This window comes from Megascapheus bottae, chromosome 26, assembly GCF_031878675.1.
Source record: "Megascapheus bottae isolate mThoBot1 chromosome 26, mThoBot2.hap1, whole genome shotgun sequence".
Lineage (NCBI taxonomy): Eukaryota > Metazoa > Chordata > Mammalia > Rodentia > Geomyidae > Megascapheus > Megascapheus bottae.
In genome coordinates, this window is record NC_143534.1 from 21776770 (window position 1) to 21788129 (window position 11360).

The 11360-nt window shown below is 39.8% G+C and overlaps 1 long non-coding RNA gene across 1 annotated transcript in view; it reads right to left on the minus strand.

The window, feature by feature from the left end:
* LOC150046067 (uncharacterized) overlaps positions 1-11133 on the minus strand; it is a 62382-nt gene extending 51249 nt beyond the window's left edge. Inside the window, exon 1 of the long non-coding RNA XR_016532676.1 lies at positions 10875-11133. This is a non-coding gene — a long non-coding RNA (uncharacterized LOC150046067). The remainder of the gene's footprint in view (positions 1-10874) is intronic.
* Between the last annotated feature and the right edge of the window lie 227 nt (positions 11134-11360).

Below are 11360 nucleotides of genomic sequence, written 5' to 3' on the forward strand. Positions count from 1 at the left end.
TAAATTCTACCTCAATTGATTCCCATTTTAGAGCTTCCTGGGGTGAGACAAAGATTATCTTTCTCTCTTATGCTTACCATTTAACACAGGAAACTTACTTAAAATTTTGCAAGTTACAATTTGGTTGACTGTAATCAGATACTGATTATCATTCATCTGAGTGTCTGAAGGGAAACATCGCAAAAGAGCATAGTAAGTGTGTGTGTGTGTGTGTGTGTGTGTGTGTGTGTGTGTGTGTGTGTGTGTGTGCTGTAACACAGGCTTGAACTTAGTGCCTTATGCTGTCTTTTGTTTTCTTGTGTTTGCTCAAGGATGGCCCTCTATCACTTGAGCCACTAGCCTTTTCTGCTGGCTTTGAGCTTTTATCCTCAGATCTTAACCTCCTAAATAGCTCGGATTATAAATGTGTGCCACCAGGGCTCACACTGACATACAATAAACCGAAATGCTCCTTAGCATCAGAGTAGCCTTGGCCTTCATAATCAACTTGTATTACCCGAATGATCCATTTCTCTAGTCTCTTCTCAAGAAGCTCATTTCCCAGGCACAAATCATCTTCACTATGCTTTCTGAATCATGTCCAAAATTCTCCATAATTCATTTTAGTTCAGCTCTACGCACAACAAAACTCCCTAATAAGGGCCAGCCTGAAGCTGAACGAAAGAAGAATTAGCATGTGCTTCTTGCATGGCATACACCTATGCTTTAATCCCTAACACATCCCTGTAATGTAGCTTGTCTTTAATTCCAGATTGAAAAGCTGAGGCATGGAGAAAATAACACTTGTGCCAACATCACACAAAACCAGCAGTAATTTAGCTTTTTCCTTCTCCAATGCAGTTCTCACTAAACGCCAATCCCCTGTCTCGACTCATTTTCTGGAGGAAACAAAAGCCAGATACTCCTTGTTAGCTATGAATGAGTAAGATGCTGGCTTTTTGTTTTATAAGTACATAAATGGTGTTTGAATTTTTATATAGCTAGGACTAAATCAGCCTTGGGCAAAATACTGTGCATGTAATGATTAGAACCACATTATTGCAAAAGAACAAAAAATGTAAATGGAATTTTGCAAGGAAAATTTCTCAGTTGAAATTTTTGATGGGTCTGCTTTCTGGTTCACATGGGACTTTAAAGTTAGTTTTATCAAAACAACTTGAAGCATAATAAAAGGAAGGACATTTCTACTAATGACCATTTAGATAATAAAGTACCAAAATTGGGTTGGATACAAAATTCTGAAAATGATTCTTCTGCATGTGATTTCTAAATGATGTAGCTTGTCTGTCTTCTTCATTTCAGTGTTTTCCATGTGAATAATTTCACAAGCACTTGTATGTGACTTACCTACTAAAGCTCTACATTCATATTACAGGCATGTATGTATGCATGCATGTATGTATGTATGTACGTATGGGTGTATGCACATGTACACATATGTATGTGTTTCTGCTCTGGTACTAGGACTTGAACTTAGAGGTTCATATTCTTGTGGCTTTTACTGCTCATGGATGGTGCTGTTACTTGAGCAAAACTTCTACTGTGGTTTTTGCTGACTATTTGGAGATGAGAGTTTCTTGGATTTATTTGCCCAGGCTGGCTCTGAACCACAATCTTCATATCTCAGTCTCCTGAGTACCTGGAATTGCAGGTATTAGCTATCAGCTGACAGTTTCTTTTCAAGCAAACAAAATGGTTCCATTTTATCTACATCTAAGGTATCCACAGAAGCTTCAGCACGTTCCTGGGCTTCTAAACATTCTAACTTTCTTCACTGAAGTTTCACAGAAAAAATTGATTCTTGGACCAGCTCTTTATACGTCTATTGCTTTATATTTATATTGCTTATATATATGTATATTGCTTATATATTTATATTTATATATTTATATTTATATTTCACCATCCCGGCTGCCATCTCTGTCACAGACTTTGCTTTTTGCTTCTCCTCTCTGTCCCAAGCATGGCTCCTTAAAGGCCTGTTGTGATGATGTATACAGTGACAACAAAAGCAACTGTTTCTTATTTTAGAAGAGACATTTTTAGGGTTTCTTCAAATCTGTCAAAGACAAAGCCCTCGAGGTGAAATCTTTCCTCAACAACAAGCAAACTAATATCTCTCCCTCTCTGGCATCTTAAACTTCCCTTGGCAAAAATAATAGAATGCAGTTCCTAGAGACGCAGGTTTGTCCTCAGAGGGGTCTAGAGTGCTTCAGGGGTCAGGAGAAAGGCTGAAAGTTCAGCCTTCAGCTCCTCTGAGCACTTTGCCCTTGTATCCAGCTTCCCAGCTGTGGTGACAGTTAACAGCCGGATTCTTGGTGACGTGGAAACTTGATCACCACATCAGTACATGGGCCATCAAACAGCTGACCCTGGGGTGAAAGTCTCCATGTTGTGTTACCTCCTTTCAGCCAGGCCACCCCTCCCCCCCAGCACTGCTTTTTCAATTTATATTTATGCCCTTCTTCCCCCTTCCTGTTCTTTCACACGAGGCAGCTGACAATAGTAATAAATGTGATAGTCTTCAAGGATGGGGCTGTGACAGGCTCAATAAGGAGTGGACTGATTTGTTGCTTTGGGGTTGAAGGCTCAGACTTTCATGAAACAAAAATATTATATTCAGGATAATGATTTATGGCCTTGACTCCTGTTTGATTGCAGACTATAAATACTAGCAAGCAATACTTACAAGCATCTCTAGAGGACATTAGGGACCCACTCAAGTTTATTTTATATGGCGATTATGGATTCTGTATAAACATGGACATTATTTGAAAGACATTATTTCCCCCTTTAAAAAAGGTGTTTGTAGCTGGTTATGTTCAACAGTGATTTCTGTAAACTTCGGCCTGTATCACATGACTCAAAAGTGCTGAGAAATCCAATGATGGATCAGCTAGGGAGGCAGAAGCCTGTGTCAATTGATCGATACTCTGACAAGAATGTCATCTTCTTCTTAATCTATAATAAGCTTCCCAGTTGAGAATTCAGGGCCTACGATGAGCTACAGCCCTCCAACCTTTACACGCTTGTACTGCAAATCTGTTGACTGGGCTCCTCTTGTTGACTGAGCTCAAATCGCATTTCTTTGTGACTAATTGATGCTATTTTTTCTTTATGTTTGTGGTACTGAGCTTTGAATGCAAGGCTTCATACTCTTGGGAATGGTACAAGACCACTTGAGCCACACTCTTAACTCTTTTTACCTTCAGCTAATTTTTAAACTAGGTATTCATTGAGTTCATTTTGTATGTGCACATGCTGGTCCTGGTGTTTGAACTCAGGGCCTGGGTGTTTTCCCTGAGCTTCTTCTTTCTTGTTTTATTTTGCACAGTGCCAGTGCTCTACCACTTAAGCCACAGTTGCACTTCTGGCTTTTTTTTTGGTAGTTTTTTTTAGAGAAAAGAGTCTTATAAACTTTCCTACCTCAGCTGACTTTTGAGCCTTAATCATTAGATCTCAGCCTCCTGCATAGCTAGGTTTTCAGGTGTGAGACACTAGTGCCTGGAGGGTCTCATGTATTGAAGCATAAGCTAGATATAGACTATGATCTTCCTACCTATGTCTTCTGCAACATCCTTGTCACAATCATATCTAGATAATAATAGCAATAACAATAATAATAATGATGATGATGATGATGATGATGGCAACAGCAATAAATAAAATAATAAGCCTGGTCTATATGCTGAAATTCAATTCTCCTGATCTTTGCCATACTAATTATGAGGACTATAGTTGTGAGCAGCCATACCCAGTCCTGTGCTTAATTTGCTTAGCAGGAAATTACTAATACCTTCTTCAAAATCACATCCCTTCTTTGCTTGCTTCCTTGCATGTTTCTCTCCCTCCTTCCCTCCTTCCCTCCCTCCCTCCCTCCCTCCCTCCCTCCCTCCCTCCCTCCCTTCCTTCCTTCCTTCCTTCCTTTCTTTGTAGGCCCTCCCTTTTTCTCTCCCTCTGTCCCTTTCTTTCCTCTCTGTCTCTCTGTATCTCTCGCTGTCTCTCTCTCTCTTGCCTTCCTTTTCCTTTCTTACCATGGTACTGGAGATTGAACCCAGGGCCATGTACAGGCTAGGCACCTGGTCTACCACAGAGCTGCACCCCAGCCCATCTCATTCTTCTTTACCTTCCTTTCCTGGTGCTGTGTGACCATTATACTTATACTAGATCAGTTCCTCATGCCTCCTGCCCATTTGTTGAGAGTCTTGTTAGTCATAGGCCTGAGACAACCATTCTGCCTTCACCACTGAAGCCGGTGCCAGCCAGAATGGAGACGAGAGCTTTGTAAATAGAAAGCTTCACTTATATTACAAAGGCATTTCAGTCCCATGAGGAATTTATACTCTCTATACTTAGTGCTCAGTTAATTTATCTATTTAAGGCAGTGAATTATATTTTTTTCCATAATACTGATTTGATGTCTGCATGGAAAAGCAAATGACCTCTCTAAAAGCTTCTATTGAGCTTTAGGAATTGAATTCAAAAGATGTTCGCTGACATATCATTGAAGGAGAGCCTCACTGCAGACAAGCCTAGGCTTTGGCGCTGTCTGGATCACATTATTATGGTAGGTAGCCATTTCCCCTCCCTATGTTATTCAAGAGACTTCCCAGAAGATAGAAACCATTTCATTCTTTATGCTAGCAGTGATTGTCCTAGGTATTCTTTTTGTGGGTATCGTTCTTGATAAATTATAGATGAGCTTGATAGTAAGACAAATGCCATTATCTGAGTTATTTATTCATGGGATGTTGTCTGTAGCATACGCACACTAGTTTTTCTCCAAGTTTGGTATTGATCAATTGCTTTAATCAGTTGTAATAGGGGATGCTAAAAGACTCTGCGATAGCAGCTTTGAACATCAGAATCTCTCCTGGGTCTCTGCCAGGCCGGGAGTGAAATCTGTGGCTGTTTTCCAAACTCTCGGTAGCAAGAACTCAAAAGTAGAAGTGAATGAGTAGCCTCCATCTCTCTAGACAAATGAAGTGCATTCCTCTAACTCCATATCCATGCAAGCTTTGCTTTGATAATACCAGTATACTTTTGTTCACAAATTTTGTTCAAGTACAATATTAGCTGGAAAGATGGCAGACATCCAGCCTCCCCACCTTTGGTTAACGATACCCACATATCTTTTCTGACTTTGTTTTCAATGCAGGGAACAAACTCTGCTGGTTCCCAAGAACACATGGCTAAAACTTCGGTAGATAATCAGCATTCTGTCTCGAGGCAATTAGAGATGATATAGCTGGGACTCTATTTTTATTTATACTGTGTAATGAGGCTCCAAATTAAAAAAGTTATATCCTAATCTCTATTAATGTAAAGCTTTGCAGCCTTGTGAGTGCAGTGGTCCATATTAGGTGACAAATTTATCATTTTTACACTTTCTTTCTGTGCTGGGATTCAGCATTTCCTGAGGACAAGTGCTGATGCAAGTAGCAGGAGCTCTGCCTCCCTCCCTGCTCATCCTACTGTGGAAGTGGGCTTCATCTGAGTGATAAGACGTGACAGACCACACATTTGTGGGCAATTATGGTACACATTAGGTGGTATTAGAAAGCATAAGGTCAAAGGATGGAGGCTTTAACTTCCTAAGAAGTGCAATAATGACCCTGAAATGCACAGCGTGGGCACCACATTACAATTTTAAGAGAGAATACATTAAGATAAAGAAAACAAGGGAAGAATAAAAAGAAAACTAAGTGGGAATTGGTAGACAAGACTATGAAATCAATGTCAGACAAGCATCAGTCTTTGTGTTTGGATTTCCAAAGCCATTTCCCAATTGTTTTAATCCCTGGGCAAGATTCAATGCCCTGCCACACACAGTCAGAGACTGCTTACAAAGGAGCACCTAACTGATTTCTCTACCATTTTTAATGACGTTGGGAAGACCCGGAAAATGATCCAATTGCTTTTTGTTGGAAAAGAGAACTGTGCGTGGGCTGGTGAGTAGCGAGAGCCCACCCGAGGGCTATGTACAGGCCAGAGGACTGAATGATTGTAGAAGTTGGCAGATATGACTCAGTTAAAGATGTTGAGAACATTATCCTGGAGGACCCTTGTGAACTTTAAACACATTTCTCATAAGAGAGAACCACAGGAAGAGCTCACACCCACCCACACCTACACACACACACACACACACACACACACACACACACACACACACACGCACGCGCGCGTATAAACTGAAGTGATGTTCTTACAAGGTAAAAAAAAATAGCAGTTGCCTTTCAGCACAGGAAGAGACCAAAGTATTGATTCTACTTTAGTCAGGCATCCGATTGACCTCATTGATACCTTGATACAGACCCAAAGATAGTGATTTTACTCTTCTAGATTCCAGAACCACTTGTGCTTCCAATTTTATTTTTCTATGTACCCTAGTTTGTGACCACAGGAAACTGATTTAAGTCACAGTAGTTATGAGGCATTGAATATCTCAGACCCTATCCCTTCCTTGATTTTTCTTCAGGGTTACATTGGTAGAGTTATTCCTATATGATAGGCTTTTTATTCTTTCAAAGAACCCAAAAAGATAAAATGTTTGACTACCATTTCAGCAGTTTCCTCTCTTTTGACTAACAACTTCAACCTCTCTGTGTCATATTTCAATGAGATACATTGTGTTGTGGCCTCTCTCTGGCTAGAAGATACCTTGTCATGTTTTTGTCTGTCATGTACCTAGACCCTGCCTTCCACTAAAGGCTCATACTTCTTTGAGTAGATTTACTTTGATGTTGTAGAAAATAAACACTGCCAGTCATCTGGGTTGTTCCTAGGCACAAAGATTAGACCTAGAATGTCCTACGGAATGGGGAAATAAGACTTGGACAGGTCAGAAGCCAGAAGAGTAACATGTTAATCCCAGCCTTTTTAGCACATGACAGGCAGGAAAAAGGCAAAGCTGAAAGTATGGAGTAAGGTGGGGTACATCTTGAAAGGTTATGACTGTTGCAGGTAAAATTGGAGAACCCCCAGTTGATGAGCCTGGAGTGGGATACTTAAAGAAACGGTGTAAAGAAGAGATGGTGGGGTTGGGAGAGATGAGGAAGAATAATGGAAAAGGTGACACTGAGCAAGAAGCAGTATGCTTTAAAATTGACATGCTGCTTTGAAACCCCTTTGTACAACTACTTCAAGGTATTTTAAAAATATTTTTTAAACAAATGGATTAAAGGCTAAACATGGTAGCAACATGCATCTCGTGGTTTCACATACTTGGTAGGCAGAGACAAGAGGATTGTGGTAGAAGACCAGCCTGGGAAAAGTTAGCTTGAGACCCTATCTCAAAATATTATGCTAAGTGAAGTAAGCCAGGCTTACAAATCCATAAGAAAATACAGCAGGTGGTAAGAAAGGGGTTAAACTGAATTAATTGATGTGTGTTAGACTTGATGGAGATCTCAGAGTAATTCCTTAGAAAGACAAAGTCAAAGCCCAGCAGAAAAAGCACCAGGAAATGGATACAAGTGGGAGGGTTGGGCCAAGAGGAGAACAATTGCTGAATGAATGGGAGGAAAAGGGGATGCGGTCCAAAACAACATTGAGATCCACCCCACCCCCGTTAGGATGGCTATATAAGATAGTGATTGGATTGTGGGGAAAGAGGGAACTCTATTACACTATTGATAGGAGTGTAAAAATGTTCAACCACTCTGGAAAACAGTATGCAGTTCCACTCCTGGACGTTTATCCAATAGACCACAAACAAGGCTACACTAAAGCTACCAGTGTAACCATGTTCTTTACAACACTGTTTACCAAAGCCAAGATATGGAGTCAGTTCAGATGCCCCTCAGCAGACAAATGGATCAAGAAAATGTGATATATATACACAATGCTCCCATCAGAAAGAATGATATTGCCTCATTTGTAAGGAAATGTAAAGACTTGGAAAAATTATATTAAATGAAGTTAGCCAGACCCGAAGAAACATAGGTTACATGGTTTTCCTCATTGGAATGTGCCTGTAAATCTACAAGTAAACACACTGGATAGTAAAGGACAAAAAACTACACCTGGATATCTTAAATGAACAAGTCTCTAGACATTCACACAGTGAGACCAAAAAGGATATGCTTGGGAGAGGATCACAAAGGGTCAATAATTATGTGCATAGGATCATATAAAATAATATTTATTGAAACGAACTCCGTTGTTTCTGGTTTTGCTTTCTGTTCTTGTCTGTTTTGGGCAGTGTTGGGAGGAGGCACAGAAAGCGTGGACAAAAGGTTAATAGTGCACATAGATACTATGTCAAAATACACAACATGTGGGCTGTGGACAGGAAAGAAAAACTGGGAGAGAATGAGAGGAGAGGTGACATGGCTCATTACCTGACTTATATAACTAAATTTCTCTGTATATCACCTTTAAAACAACCACATGTACATATATATACTGAATCAAAATATATTGCATTCAGGCTCAGGGAGTTTGGCCTAGTGGTAGAGTGCTTGCCTAGTATGCACGAAGACCCGGGTTAAATTCCTTGTACATAGAAAAAAGCCAGAAATGGTGCTCAAGTGGTAGAGCTCTAGCCTTGAGAAAGCCCAAGGACAGTGCCCAAGCCCTGAGCACAAGCCCAGGACTAGAAAAAAAAATACATTGCATTCATAAACTGCTTTGTTAAATGGCAACTCCTTTGTACATCTATTTAAAGATAATAGTAAACAACAACAATATAAAAAAACCTAAAAGCAAAAGGACTAAGGGAGTGGTTCAAGTGGTATCTATGATGCATATAAGAGTTGGTGTGGCTCCTGTTTCAAACATTCTCCGGGCTCTCAGATAAGAGATATTACAATACAAAACTATTCTCCTTCCATACCTTCTAGGACAACTATTCTTCTTCTATACCTTCTAGGACGTGAAGACAAATGCCAAGTATCCTGTATATCACGTTATTACAACCTTTGTTAATTTCATAGCAATCCAAGGGTACACTTTTATTTTGCAAATAGTCCTCTCAGTGTAGTTTAAGGATAAGCAACTGTAGACTGTTGGCTCTAAAATTTGTACAGAATTAAATTTGGTTACCACAGGTACTCCAGTGTATATTATTTATAAGGAGAAATTAGCTATTGTCCCTTTTCTTATACTTTATTTTCCAAGCCTTTTTAAAACCCGTGGTATCTAAAATCCAACTATTTCCAATTTAGTGGGAGAATACTGAGCATACTGGACTTTCTGCTTCATATCAACCTTCCTAATTGGTACTATTTGGATCCTAATGATCAGCTATTTAAGATGTAGGGGGGAAACCCTTTTCCCAGAACTCTCCCTCATGTTAATTTGTTTCACATGCAATTTAGTAGTAGTTATTTAAGAATCAAAAGAATGATGTCTCCCTCCTCTCTCTCTCTCTCTCATGCCAAGGTTTTAATTTGCATTTATTAGACTGGCACTCTACTACTTGAGCTATATCTCCAGCCCTACAGTTTGAAACTCTAGTAAACTTCCCTATCCTCCCCCTTGACTTCAATCTATGAACCTCCACATTTCAACCTCCCTAGAACAAGGATTAAACACATGAGCCATAAGCACTCAGATGTTTTTATTTCTTAGGGCTGGTGAAAGAAAATCATTCACTAGGGCTGTTGCAGTGATTCAGATGCATTCTTGAAAACTTCATTCCTAAACCCACATGTTATTGGCATTTGGGGGTTGGGTCCTAGAGAGGTGGTTAGGACATTAGCCGGAGGCCTCATAATGGCATTAGTAGCTTTATAAGAAGAGAAAGAACCTGCTCTAGCACATTTGCTCTTACTAAATGATGCCTTCTATCTGTTACAATGCAACTAGAAGCTACCAACAAGCCAGGTACTAGTGGCTCAAGTCTGTAATCCAAGCTTTTCAGGCAACTGACAGATGAGGAACCTGGTTCAAAGCCAGCCAGGGTAGAACCTCTGTGTGACTCTTAACTTCACTTTATTAACATAAAGCCAGAAGTGGAGATGTGGTGCAAGTGATAGAGCAGTAGTCTTAAACAAAAACGCCCCACAAGAACACATAGCATACTCTTAGAATCATGAGTTAAATAGACCTCTACTGTTTATACATTAGCCAGATTTTGGTACTTTGTTACAGCAAATGAAAATGTACTACAATAGCAACAGAAACATTTTTGAGTTCTTTCTCTATTAAAACATTTTTTTTATTAAAACTGAGACTTTATATCACATTTCAAATGTCATGTTCTACAAACAAGTATAATAGAAACATTTTAATATATCTCTCTTGTACATTTAGAAAAAATTGTTCTTTTAAGTGAAGCTATTGTAATTATAATCGGTGTTAATGGTTGAGCTTCTGCTCTGTGACAAAGATACAGATTCTCTCACCTCATTCTTGCAGCAATGAATACTATTATTAGTCCCAGTTTTATGGATAAAGGTCCTGAGGTCCAGGTTAGGACACTTGCTAAGGTCACACATGTCTAGTTAGTGGTGCAAAACTCAAACCACAGTAATCTGCCTTAGGACCATGTGCTGTTTGGAATATAAATTGAAGACAAAAAATATACTTTAACCTAAGGTATAAATCTTCATCTATAAACTCAGGCGGTTTATTTTTCCATAAATCAACTTAATATCTCAAAACCCTTCTCCCACAAGGTTGGAGGAAATAGAAGTATGACTCTCCCTTTGCCTCCTTTCCTGCACCAGATTTGAGAAGGTTTGGCTATCTGACTGAGGTGTCACAGGAACTAGATAGTCTCAGTGGTTCTGTCTAGTGACTGTCACGTGACACATTGCCCCACTCCACGTGATAATTTCTGCACTGTCACTTCTATAGCGTTCATGGATCCCAAGTTTTGAGATGTGTGCCACACACACTCCCCCTTTCCTCAAGCCCTGTCTTACCTTCATGAAGACATCAGGTAAGCAGGGCTCCATCCTCATTTTCTTGAACCAGGGAAGTCTTAGTTGTGGGTCTAGCTCCTTCCTTTCTCCCTCCTTGTCCGACTCCATCTCTCACTCTCCAAGAGATGTAGCCTACATAGTCTTTCTTGGGTCACTGTTATTTGAAATGGACTTAGAATGTCAGTTCCTTTGCAAGGAATGACCCAAATTTAAGTCCCCAGCAATTTAGGTCTTGACATCTTCTTGAATGAGCAGAGAGCAAGGCAGAAAGCAGAGAAAAAAAAATCACCCTCCACTTACTTATGCAACTGAAACCTAGAATTTCACTGCTCTCATTTCCATATTTTTTCCCATTAGCTCTAACTTGCTATCCTGTAATGACCTCTGCTTCCCAACTAACCAGAACTACCCTAGTTCAACCATTGCCTATGGACCACAGTATTTGTTTTTTTATTTTTGTCAGTTGTGGGACTTGAACTCTGGGCT